Source organism: Hylobates moloch, unplaced genomic scaffold (genome assembly GCF_009828535.3).
Source record: "Hylobates moloch isolate HMO894 unplaced genomic scaffold, HMol_V3 SCAFFOLD_6, whole genome shotgun sequence".
NCBI lineage: Eukaryota > Metazoa > Chordata > Mammalia > Primates > Hylobatidae > Hylobates > Hylobates moloch.
In genome coordinates this window covers 64,413,198-64,427,097 of record NW_026652281.1, presented here as the reverse complement: position 1 = coordinate 64,427,097, position 13,900 = coordinate 64,413,198, and the positions used below count along the sequence as shown (strand labels likewise).

Sequence of the window (13,900 nt, the reverse complement as noted above, 5' to 3'; positions counted from 1 at the left end):
TTCTTAAGTAGGTTATTTGGCAAGATGTGAGAAAAATAGGGAAAAATAGGTTGTTCTTAAAATATGTTCCCAGTAAGCTATAGGAAACCCAACCTTAGATTCAATAGTCTCATTTTCTTCTATTAATAATTGTCCTGGCTGGATGTATTGGATCTGTATCTGCAATTGTTGCCTCTTTATGTTTTCATTTTGCTGTACTTAGGGGGATAATACTGGCCCATTAGATTTATAGCGATTGGTATAGCATGAATCTTTATATTACATTCATTTTAATTGAAGATAATTTTGTTCTTATTAAATTAATTTCTAAGTGAACATATGATTAAGATTATTTCTATATATTATAAGCTGTTTTTATAATTTTATTAACGTATATCATACAGTGAATGCATTTAATGAGTTTTCCTTGTTAAATGTGTACTTCATTCTCATGGAACAAATTGGGTTTTAGGGTGCTCACTATTAAGTCTACCTCCCACAAATTTCCCTTATTTATAGCCCAGTGAAAAGTGCAGGGTTTTGTGAGCCCCCATGATGTATACAGAAGCTGGCATGCCCAGGACTCAGCTGGCCATTTCTATCTAGTTACTGCTTATTTGTGCCTTGCAGATGCAGCCCATGACTTATCCCAAAGTGTACCTGTTGTCTGGGTTCCTTTAGATTCCAGCCCTGAGCCTAGAATAGCTGCATCTGGCCAGATGGAGTGTATGAAAAATCTTTTTCCTACACACTTACCTGACTGAACCAAGTCCCATCTATTTCTAATCTGTCATTGGTTACATAGATTTGATGTGTGTGTTTTTATTCTTAGCATTTATGTGTGTTACTAGATGTTTATTCTGGTCTCTCCCTTAGCAGTTCACCTCTTCAAAGAAGTAATTCTTAGGCTGGGCGCCGTGGCTCACGCCTGTAATCCCAGCACTTGGGGAGGCCGAGGCGGGCGGATCACGGGGTCAGGAGATTGAGACCACGGTGAAACCCCGTCTCTACTAAAAATACAAAAAACTAGCCAGGCGTGGTGGCGGGCGCCTGTAGTCCCAGCTACTCGGGAGGCTGAGGCAGGAGAATGGCATGAACCCGGGAGGCGGAGCTTGCAGTGAGCCGAGCTCGCGCCACTGCACTCCAGCCTGGGTGACAGAGCGAGACTCCATCTCAAAAAAAAAAAAAAAAAAAGAAGTAATTCTTTTCCCTGCTTTTTATTTCTCATGGTGTCTGAGATAAAGTGTTATCCTTTATTCCTGTGTGCTTGGTTAAAGAGACTTCATATTGGCCTATATCTGGCAGCTATGTGGGTTCTGTAGAATATCTTAGGAAATTTATCTTCCCTGTCAAGTGCCATACAGGTGAGCTTGATTCATCATATGTCATTATTCCTCTATGCCAAAGCAAGGCAACTCAACTAGTTTTTGTCTGTGTCCATTAATTTTTAATGTAGGGACACAAATACTCTGAAAAACATAACAGTTACCATTTCCATAGTCTAGAATGGTCCTAAACGTTGTAAATTAGTGAGCATTGCACCTTGTCAAAAAAGAAATATTGATTTTCCTCTGAAATTTTCCTCTGAAACTTCCAGAGGAAGATAACATAAGCTAACATAGATAACTATACAACATAAACAAGAACCCTACTCTTAATTAGTTGGCACTTTCACTTGAAACGTAAGGATTATGGAGAAGGCACTGAGGGCCTCAGTTTGAAGAAGACACATGATGAAATGTATTAACAAGCAAAGTTTATCAAAAAAAGTGACACAAGTAAATCCAGAAAAAATCTCTGACAGACCCTCGGTTTCTTCTTAATTCACTCTTTGTGTAAAATAAAAGTGTGCTAAGGAGTGTCCCTTAACTTTGAAAATTCTGGAACAGAACAGACCATCTGTCCTAGAGCCGGTCTCCCTCGCATTCGACTGATCTCCTGCCCACTTTCTTGCTTTTGTAACCACCCTTTCCTCTATCCTTTTCCTCTCTGAAACAGCCTAGGTGTCCCTTAAACTCGTTTGTAGTTTTTTCTACAGTCACCATCCCCTTAACGGGTTCCATATGTGTGTAGGCCTTTGAATAAAATCCTTCTGCTTTGTTTCGCTGTTTACTCCAAGGTTTTTGCTTTTGAAAATATCCCTAACAGTAAAGTCTTGGTCAGGGGGATCAGTATCTGCTTATATTTGGAATGGTGTTAACTTGACTGTGTGCAATTTTAAGGACTTTGTTTATGTTTTGGAGTGATTTCTCTCCTCTTCCACACCTTCTCTCCCTCCATTTTTTTCTTTGAAAGATTTATTAGAGCTTCTCCGTCTTGGGTGGTAGAACAGTATTAAAACAAAAAGAAGCTTTCATATTTACCTTAAAGTATCTTTTGATATTTAGCCTTACAATCCAGTAAGAACAAACAAGTTTATATTAGGTCTCAATTTCCGTGATCCCTTTTATTGAAATAATTAAACTTTGCTTTAAATAAACTTACAGTATAAAAGTATCATATTTAATGTTATGCTATACAGCTAGACTAATTCAACTAATATACTAAATTAATGATGCTATTTGTCTAAGTTATCTAAATTGCCCTTATTCTTGAGATTCTGATGGATTCATTCCACATTACTGGCCTCTATGATAGGATGTTGTTATCATTGATAAAATGCCAAATTCTTATTTCTGTTATATTTTAAAAATCTATTACTTTTTTTGGGGGGGGTATTTGCCCAATAAATTTCACGAAAGTGAATTCATGAATAAAATTGTGTCTAGCCTTACCCTTGTGATTATTTCTTTTAATACATTTCAGTTTTTACTTTGTCACTTGGCTTTCTTCTAACCCAGTTATTCTTTAACTTGACTATTGTTAACTTGACGATTGTTCTCTATAGCAAAATGTGCCTACTGCTTTGTTGGAAACTCTAACAAATAACTTCACTAATGAATTGCTTTGCTTGTCACACAAGTAATATCTTCAAAGACACTCAGTTAAACCATCCAAGTTAAATATACATTAAAGCTGGCGAACTTAAACAAACTTTTCTTATCTAGCTTATATACTGTTAGCTGACTTTAAAGTTCTTTCTTAAACCAACTGTTAAATGAATGACTAGTCAGAGTGTTTTCCTTCAGATCTGTTTTCCAGTGCTAATGACCTTTCCCTTCCCTGGCTATGAACTCTTGTTGCTCCCTTAAAATTCTTCAGTGTCTGCTCATTACCTTCAGTATAAAATTTTAATTATTAGTATGGCAGACAAAACCAATCCACTCCGCCTGCCGCTTCCTAAGCTATAGCATCTCAAAATACTCTCAGTTCCTGGAATAAGCCATGGGTTCTCACTCCTGGGCAGCTTTGCCTGTACTGGCCCTAGTGTTCAGCATATTCTCACGTCTTATCCTAATTTTATCTCACAAACAGTCAAAGACCCTGCATAGCCAAGGGTCTCCTTCCAGGAAGCCTTCCTTGCTGGGAATGACTGAGAGCTCCTCTTCTGCGCTCCCACATCTTTTTTGTCTTCCACCCATCCTAACTCAGGCTCCTGTGAAATCGACTTCCTGACACTGAGTCTTCTGAGATAGGAATTAACTTTCGTCTCTGTTTTTTCAGAACTAGCAGAGTAGTTGATATAGAATAGAAATTTAATAAATATTTGAATGAACAAATGATCATCAGTATACACACATTGCTCAGCCAACTCTATCTTTTGAATCGTGAAATGAACACATTGTGTCTTTCAGCTGAATCTCTTTGTGACATTTTTTGTTTACCTAAATTAAAGATTTTATTTAAAGTTGTACCAGTATGAAAAACATCAAAACATAATGGATGGGTTTTATGGTGAAAAGACCAAAAAAAAAAAAAAAAAGATATTCCTTAAAAATAGAAGTATATAGTTGAACATACTGCATCTTATAAATGTAGCAACCCAAAGGAAAACAAGTGTTTTTACTAGAAATGATGACAATTTTGTCCATGGTTGTCCTAGAAACACCTTTGCAATAAACTTTGGAAATTAAAAATGGAAAGTAAACTTTCAGCCTCTGCCACCCCTGCAGGTTTGAATTATATCAGGGCAGGTTTTCCATGAAACTTTAAGAAACCAACAATTACTCAAAACTTTGGAGGAGGATTTTTTTTTCCAGATAGGCACATATTCCGTAGGTATACTTTCTGAAGAAAAATGAGTTTTAGAAACCTTATTATTTATATCCAAAATGGAGTGAAACAAACAAAAGGAAATATCACTCCCAAATGTTATCAGCTCATTTTACTTTTTATAGATGCTTTGGCTAAGGATGATTTGGTTGCATAAGATGGGATAGGGCTTCATTTGTAAATCCACTATCTGAGGCTGTTTATTCAAGTGCAGAGGAAGCCAGACAGGCAGGGAACGTTATGGAATCATTAATATTTATCTATCAGTATGCCTCCTGGCAAAATGATTTTCACAACACTGTTTTCAACTAAACACTATAGTGTCTATGGGACAGCCCAATTAAGGAGCTATCAGAAACTCTTACATGCCTTCATCATACTGTTCTGTCTGATAAACCTCTCCAACAAGTGGTTTAAAATCAAATTGTGGAGCTCAGAGATTTAAAGCTGTCGTATTGCTTCCTTCTCTCTTGGACCCTCTGGAGTGAGATTCTCACGAGGGGATTCTCTGGGCTCCACATTGCTCCTTACTCACCTTTCTTCAATGATTCCCCCCAGCACCATCAGAGCTGACCCCTCCCCACCAGACGTTGGTGTCTTCAGTGGATCAGACGCACTTACTTGAAAGGGAATCATCACTTTAGATGGCCTTGTGTAGAGGCTGAGGACTGAATAAAACTGACATTGCCATTCCATTTTTAAAACATTGAGGAGCTTTTGGAATATTTAGTTTGTTCTGCAGAAAAAGCCCTGACTTTATTCCTAAACATTTTAAAAAACATTTTCTGCATCCCTTTCACTTGTTTTACTTCTGTCATCTCTACATTGTCGAGACTCAAATGTCACCCCCCATGAGGCTGCTGGCTTCCCTGCTTCCTGGGAAATTGTCACAGCTTCCTTCTTCTCACTTTCCATTCTACAGTTAGGAGAAAACAGAGAGACTTTCTCTCTTCTTCATTTGTCCAAATCTGGTCAGGAAGTTCTAGAACAAGTTACTAAATCACAGATTCATAAATCTTATTTTCTAGCTCTAACCAACTCATCTTGCTATGATAGTTGTGATATAAACTAAAAAAAGAAACTAATTGATAGGACAATTAGTACAATTAATTGTACAATTAACCTTCATTACTTCAATTCTTCTTAAAAATATTTCTGGAAGATAACTCAATTTTGCATTTTGTTTTTCATTTTGGTAAGCATAGTTCAGCTTTGGCAACTTAACACCTACAATTTCCAGCACCCACTTGTCCCCCTTCACCAGTTGATTCGAGTTGATGCACAAGAATGGCCAGATGTGTGGATTTGACTCTAAATCCAGAGGGCCCTTCTTCTTCTTTCATAAATAAACACATCAGTCTGTCAAGCAAAGTATTGTGAGAAAAGCCAGCTTTGAAAAAGGTAGAAACAATAAAGAAATAGCCCTTACCCAGGAAGAGACACTTAAAAGGGGCAGAAAAAAGGGAGTAACAAATCACAGACCATAAACCACTATTCTTTTTCTGCAGCAATGTATCATTATTACCCTTTAATAAACACAAAGTTTCCTCTTCCCCTTCTTCTCCCAGATGTCTTGGACATTGAAAAGAGAATATGAAGTACTCATTAATTCCAGTGCTTTCTAAGCTTGTTTGTAGATTTCTGCTCATTTGAAAGGATTTCACACGATTTGGCAGAAAAACAATGCAAAACAGAATCCCCACAACAAAAATTTAAGTTTTCCTTTTCCTACCTGAAGATCTTAGAAGACTTTCTATACAACATTTGCAGATGGATGTGTGTCAGCTGTGGTGTGGCATTAGCTCTAAGTCAAATACCGTTTCTCTGTGAACAAGTCACACTGCATATCAACATTAATTTAATTATGTTAAACTTCACAGGCTTTATTGTATTAACCCAAAAGCCAAGGAAAACATATGCTCTTTTCTCATTCTTTAACACATTACTCGTGAGTGGAAGAATTCTCAGATTCCTTTCTGTGAAAGACTACTGAGTTAATGAAAATTTTGACTTGTGTTGTAGTTTAATTTGATTTAGAATCAAGAACTGATTCTTCTGATTCTAAATGTGAGATATTATGAATCATAGAGTAGTTCTAGAACACAACTCTTCTCTCTGCCTTGTCTTTCAGTTCAGATAGCTAGTGGTGGTTTGAACAGCTGGAAAAACCATATTTACTCACTACTGGAAAATCATTTTATAATTGACAAGATTATTATAAAGAATAAGAAAAGGAGATTTAGTGCAGTAGCATCTCACAGATGCTTTTCCAACAGTCTTCTGTGCAACTTTAAAATCACATGCAGATATTTGAATCTAATTGCTAATTAGTTTAAGGCAATGCATAACCATGGAAAAGGCCAAAAAAAAAAAAAAATGTTGAATGAGTTTTGGCAGTCTCTCCTTACATTTGGATCGTTAGCCCTTCATGACTGGAGACCTGTGCAAACAAGCTTGGGGTAAAGGAGCCTACTGGCACCATTCATTCTATGGATTAAATGCAAGTTGCTCTGTGGGCCTCTGCCTGAGGCCCCCCCCTCACAGTGGTCTCACAGTGCGAGTAACTCACATCCTTCTGAAAATGCTGTTGATAATTACTGCTTTGTAGGGCAGTGAGCTCACACTATTACACAAGATTAGTGCTGTTCTCAAGAGCTGGCCGGATTGTCTTTCCCGCACAGAGGTTTGCCAGCTAGGAAAATAATGGGCATATTGCCACTTTAACAACTATCAGGAGACCCCAAGTTAGTTTTTCTTCCCTTCAGCATATTCATGTTTGTAGGATCCAACTCCAGGCTGCCAGCATAGGGTAGTGACACCAAAACAAACGTCTCTTTCTCCTTTAAAACAAAGCTGCTCTTTTCTTTTCAGTTGTCGGTCAGCGAATTACCCTGTTCAACTAAAAGACAGCAGCAAAACCATAACCTCCCTTAAAACATAAATAAATAAGGACTCAGGCTAGACTAACCTTAAGCAAGTACAAGGATCAGAAGAAGGTTTATCTTTACCTTGCAGGGAAGTCGTTTGCCCCTAACAAACAAGACAAAGTTAAATGCACCACTCCCCCTCCAGACTGCAAACAAATGCCTATTGTGTACACCAGCCATCTAGGGATAAAAAAGTCATTTTAAAGGTACCAAATGTTTTGATTTCTGTAATAACTAGTCCTCATAGCTCTTTTCAGATTAGTGTTTGACCTGTGTTCTGAAAGGCTGAGGCTAACCCCAAGTGGTTATTCTGTTTGTTATTTAGTGAAAAGATGGTTTCTTATCGGCGTATGTTTCAAACAGGTACCTGTCCTCTTGGGAAAGTGTTTTCTATTTGGAATTTGCTTTCCTACTTCGGTGGTTATCTGCTTGCCCTTGGCATCCAGTGTGTTTGGATTGAATTTTGTAGCTCTGGGAGTACAGCAGTGGCAATATGGGCCCCAGGTGATGAAAAGAGTTTGAACACAAAGAAGTCAGCTCTTACTGCAGGTGTCATGTTTTCATAGCTAATCTAGATAAATTTTTACTGAAAAACAAACTAACCGTGATTCACACTGCAGACATTGCATTTGTGTGCTTAGGTGTTTATCTATGATCTGACCTGTCCTAAGGATTTTAGGTGGGTGTTGCAAATTTGGCTTTGGTTCTGATGCAATTTCACCATTGATGTAAATCATCGGATAATTTTAAAAGACAGAGTGGAAAAGAATAAACTACCGTAGGTGAACATTTTAGTCAGAAAGAAAATTCAGATTATAGATAGAATGGCCTGCAACAGAATAGAATGCAGTCACGGTTCACTGAGGTCTGTCTTCTTGCAAAGTGTTCTCTTTGTGTTATCACTCACAAAACTGAGAGAACATATCCCAGACAATCTTTTATTTTTTATTTTTTTTTTGTTTTTGCCACATGGAGTACATAATCACGATTTTGGGGGACATATTCTAAGTTATCTTTTGTTAAGTGGTGTAGCTGTTAATTCATAATGTAAGAATGGATATATATCACCACCTAGTGGTCGTATTGTATTTTGTGTTTCAAAACCACATTCACAGAACTCCACCCAGATACACACAGGAATAATACTATCTGAAAATCAAGTTCCTGTAGCTTTGAATAGTTTCTAAATTCTAGTATAAATTGCATGATACTGTGATCCTGAAAGTTACATGTGAAATGAGAGAATTTTTCAAATGCAGCATGAAGCTAACACATGTAGTCAAATGCTTAGTAAAATCCTAGCAACTAACGCAAATATTAGGACCTATCTGTCCTGTGTTTTCACTTTATACACAATAGTAGAACCCTGGAGAAAGTTTTCCTTGGCTAGTTTCCTTGGGAGGTGAACAGAGAGGGCTTTTGCAGGGTTTTTTAGATGATTTTTCTTTTTCACTCTGAACTAAATTAGCAATGTTTGGAGGAAAAGAGAGTAAGTGAAGAGCAGTGACTGAACCGTTCAAGAAAAAAACTCCCAAATTATAGTTTGAAGTTCAGTAAGTTCTCCCAACAATTAAAATAATGTATTGTGAATGGCTTGACTAGACACATGTCAAGAATGGTTTTTCTCAAAGGGATGTGCTTGGCAAAATCCATAAAATCTATAAAACATCATCTTTAATTGGCCATTTAAGGTAATCTAAACTATGGCAAATTTTAAAAAACAAAAGGTGACTGCACCTAAGCTGAAAAATTATAGATAATATGTGGATAGATAGAGAGAGAGTTGGAAAGTAGGCCCTTGGCAGTTACAGATTCAAGATTTGCCGCTTCAGTTATACATGAGATCCTGAAGGTCTGCAGTACGAAAACATTTGTACTTTTTGCTCAGGCACAAATTTGAACTGTACCCAATGACTGGCTAGTGTGTAAAAACTCTCAATGAGCTCTCAAGTCTGTCTGTTGGACAGCTCAGTTTTCCCATCGCGAGAAGTAGGTTGCTGTCTACTCTGCTGACCATTTTGGTTGTTCTCTACTGAATTTACAGCATGTATGGCAGGAAATTATCTGCTACACAGATGTGTATGAATAGAAGCATTATCAAGTCTTAGGTCTTAGGCACTTCTTTAATGCCAAGAAGTATTGTATGTGTAGGGGTGTGCGTGCGTGTGTGTGTGTGTGTGTGTGTGCGTGTGAGAGAGAGAGTCTCAAATTTATGACTCACAAAAATATGAACTTTAATTTTGTCTAGTGTCTATGAAAATTCTGTCTCTTTTTACTTATATTGTATGATTTAGAAGCCAGTAGAGAGGAAAAGAAATAGAAAGATTCTAAACAGAGTGTCTGACTCTTCTAGAGAACCAGTGCTCATTGATTATTCTTTGTAGTTATTTGACCAAGTTAAGGAATTGTGAAATCTCCGTGAAAATAACTTGAAATGGGTTGAGCATTATAAAGAAACGCTAGTTATTGATTAGGTTAATTGCTCTTAAAACTTCTTAGTCTTTTGCTCATAGATGAATTTGCTTCTGTATGTGATGTGCAAGGACCAGCTGGGACGACTGTGACAGCAGTAACTGATACTGGATGGTCTAGTTTCCTTTCTTCAACTGAAAGTAGTACTGAAGATGAACCCAAGAAAACTCATCTTTTAACACAAGGAAAAAAAAAAAACTCATTTCTAAGTCTTATCTATTTCTGAAAAACTGCTTTTTTTTTTTTTTTTTTTTTGAGATGGTGTCTCACTCTTGTTGCCCAGGCAATGGTGTGATCTTTGCTCACTGGAACCTCCGCCTCCTGGGTTCAAGTGATTCTCCTGCCTCAGCCTTCCGAGGAATTACAGGTGCCTGCCACCATGCCTGGCCAATTTTTGTATTTTTAGTAGAGACAGGGTTTCACCATGTTGGCCAGGCTGGTCTTGAACTCCTGACCTCATGTAATCCGCCCGCCTCAGCCTCCCAAAGTGCTGGGATAACAGGCATGAGACACCGCACCCGGCGACTCTTTGATTTTTATGTCACAATTTCCTCTGCCATCAGAAGAGAGTGAAAATGCAAAGTAATTTTAGGGTTCTCTTTCAGGTATAGTAGTGATCTAAGTCTTGTCCCTGGGGAGGCAACAAGAGTTTGAGGTGTGTAGCATGAACTTGAGTCCCTGAGGCACAGACAAACATGCAGGGGAATGATCAGCATTTATTTTTCCCTAAGGGGTTAAAATGAATTTCCCCAACCCATGCTGGCTTCTGGGAATAATTCTTAGTTTGCACATTCAGCCCTAGAAGAGGGTTGATCCAAGATAGATCGCTCAGGATGTTTGCTCATAATTCCAAGTGAAAAATAAAGAAATCCAGATGGGAGGTACTGAGTTTTTCCCTGCTAATTCCAAGAATCTGTATTCCTGTATATATGAGATACCATATCGTGCAAGAAGAACTATTGCCTTCTTATAACTTAGAATTGATTCTCTGAGAAGGGATTTCTTTTTAACATTTAACTTTAGTGAAAAGCAAAGTACATTATTGAAGCTAAAGTTAAATTTTTTTTATACTTTCTCCCTGTAAGTAATGTTAAATAAGGCTGTAAAGAATTCAGAAGGACACAAAGAAAGTTGTTAAGAAAACTGGAGTTTTCTTTGCTAAGTCAGTTTGGCAATAACATGAAGCAAAATCAAAGCATCCTAGCCAAGATAAATCTGCACAGTGGAATGATCAGATATGAGGTAATAGTGTGACATGCCTGTGGGTATCAGACATTCTTGTAAAAACCACAGAGCTAAAATTTGGTCCTGCACCATTAAACTACAGCTCTGCCAAGCAACAACAGGAACACTCGTTTTAAGTCATTGCTGCAAGCCAAATGTAATTCCCACCCAAAACAATTAAATCTTTTAACAGAGGCCTGAATCTGGGCAGTTTGAGCCCTGAGAATCACTTTAGTGGCATGGAATCCGAATCTCATTTCAGTGTGAAAATGAGATGGTTATTGTTCAGATCAGGAGGAAGTGTCAGCTGCAAAATATAGGGCACTCAAGTGACTTTAGTAACTTGAAGTGATATTTGTTAAGATTAGATTTAAAAAGGGTTAGTTAAGAAATTTGTATTTTTTGTGAGAAATGCACGTATCATTTTATAAATTTCATTTTTAGCAATTAGAAAAACAATGCTCACTCTAGAGAACTTGGAAAATATAATAAGTAAGAATATATAGAATAAAATATTATGTCAGTCTCACATCACTCAGACATAAACTCTGGAAGATTTTATTGCATTTGCTTTTGGTCTTTTATATACACACACACATGCAAACACAAACACACACACATACATACATCCATACACACAGCTGTATCTGAGAGTATGAGTAAAATTTGGATCATTGTAATATAATAATTTAAGACTTCTTTTACTATCCCCCATGTCTTCATTTATTCTTCAAAGAAAATGTTAAATGGTGATATAATATTCTATTTGTCTGGCTATATCATAATTTATTGAACATATGTTTACTCTATAAATTGTTTTCCCTTTACTGCTAATAAACATAGTATTTCCTATAAAATGTCATTCACATCTCCGATTATTTTTTAGTATAGAATTTTAGAAGTGGAATTTTGGGGTCCAAAAGCAATAACTTTTTGAGGCTTCTGCTATGCATTGCCACCTGTTTTCCAGAAAGGTTATTTACTTCCACTGGCTATGTCTGTAATTGCCTGTCTCACCTATTTGCTAGCAGCAAGCAGGATCTTTGATTAGGGATTGGTGTGGGTTGGGAAGAATGAAACACCCTCTGTGGTTCGTTGTTTCTAAATATCAAAAACTATTTATTAAACAACATAAGTATGTGCCAAACATAGTTTCTGGCACTGAGGATACAGTAATGAGCAAAAGAAACCAAAGCCCTGTCCTCAATGAGTTTACATTCTACTAGGGAGAAAAAAAAAGCAATTAATGAGTAAATTATATAGGATGTTAGAATATGATAAATGTTATGAAGAACAAGAAATTAAGAAAGGGAGATGGGACAGTGTAGGTAGGGACAAAAAATGAGAGACTAATGCACAGTGTACACATAGTATTAGGATGTTGGAAAATTTTCCACCTTTGAGGACATTACTGGTTTCCTGTAAGAGACTAGTTGGGAAGTAAGCTACAAAATATTGAGCTCCTAAATCCAAATTTAATATTTGGTGAACTCTGGAATCTTTGACCATAGAGAATACTAAATATAGATTTTTGTTAGTTTTAATGGATTCTTATTCTTTGGTTTTTAATTTTTATCCTACTTTAACTCATTCATTACAAACAACTTAGTGCTATATCAGCAACAGGCAGAACATGACATATCTCTGAAATGTTGATTATCTATCAAAGGAGAGTATCAAAAATGTAAAAAGGAGGCTTGGTGAGTGGAGGGTGAGGGATGATAAGGGAAATGGGCAAAGAAAAAAAAATAGGGAAATAATTAGAAACCCAGTGCAGAGCCAATGTGTGTTCCCGGTTGCAGGGAGACCTACCAGTCAAGGAGAACTTCAGTGAGTGTGGTCCCCTGAGCATCTTTTCCGGGCCATTTGGCGAGTAACACAGTGGGGCCATTTAGGCTACGAGTTGGATTTAAATTTGCCTCACTTCTGGATTAGGTTTTTCCCCCGAGAAGTAAAACCACCCTTCGTGCTGTATTTTGGCAAAAAAAACAACTTCCTTAAGGGTCTCTTGGTTTTTTGCAAGTTTATCACTCTTCGAACACTCTTTCTTTACATAGCAATGATCTCTTGTCTCATATCTTAATTTTGGCAGGATTGAGGAGGACTTTAAAGTAAAGCTAAAAGACTGAAAGAAAAGTAGGTTTTCAAACTTTAGGTCTTTTCACAAATTATTTTATGAAAGATCTAAATTTTTTCTTTTTTACCATATTTAAAAGTTTTGAAAACCACTTTTTCTGAGAAGAAAAATTACAGACATCCTCTAGTATATTAATTGTACTGTTTTTGTTTTTAAACTAGAGTTTATTGATATACAAATCCAGTTTCATAGGTAGGAGGATACCTTTTGAGGCTTTTATTGTGCCAAGTATTAAAGATAAAAAACACAAAAGAAACATTTGGTATTGAAAACACTGCAGATAGCTAAGTTTAGTACTTTGGTAAATACAGTAAAATGGATCAGACATATATTTTAAAAGACATAAAAGTAGTGATGGTACTGTTGGGAGTAAGTAGGTAGTAGAGTAATTGGACCTTCCCTTTTTTTTTTTTAATTTTTGCATTCACTGATGCTCTGAATTGAAAACAATTGCCTTAAATCTTATGTACACTTTATTCTCTTTCCCTTTGCCAAATAAATTCACTTAACTCATTGTCTCAAACCATAAACTTATTTTAAACTTAATTCAAGGAAAGACTAACAGATCTGTAGGCCCAGAAAAGACAGTCATATTAGCCATTGTCACATAAATCTAAATCTGTATTTCTAGCATATTTTGGAAGTTTGTCACCACTAATGTTGTCATGCTAGACATAAAGCATGAGAGTAGCCAAAGCATGGTGGGAAAGTGATGCTCAAATTGACCCAGAAAGGCGCTGAACAAACAAACTTGTCTCATACCACATTCTAGTTAAGAGGACCCAAGACTAGGAAACTGGTCTCTTATTTATAGGCCAATATTATTTTCATCTTGTCAAAGTTTGTTATTCTTGAATAGGCACAGCAACTATGTTTTTTATATAATTATTGTTGCCAGGAAGGCAATATTTTAAGTAACAAAGAAATGAACCTAAACCAGAGAGTTCTGGGTGCATAACGTCTCTAAGGTCCAAATAATTCCCTATTATGCTGCACTGTTGTAAGAGAC

At 36.8% G+C, this 13,900-nt stretch overlaps 1 protein-coding gene and 1 long non-coding RNA gene across 4 annotated transcripts in view; one reads left to right on the top strand and one right to left on the bottom strand.

The window, feature by feature from the left end:
• The window catches only part of LOC116471033 (uncharacterized), a 31,628-nt gene extending 25,482 nt beyond the window's left edge, over window positions 1-6,146 (bottom strand). The window contains exon 1 of the long non-coding RNA XR_004248728.2: window positions 5,864-6,146. This is a non-coding gene — a long non-coding RNA (uncharacterized LOC116471033). The remainder of the gene's footprint in view (window positions 1-5,863) is intronic.
• Window positions 1-13,900, top strand: part of VCAN (versican) — a 109,975-nt gene that overhangs the window by 85,185 nt on the left and 10,890 nt on the right. The gene's annotated exons all lie outside the window — the stretch shown is intronic.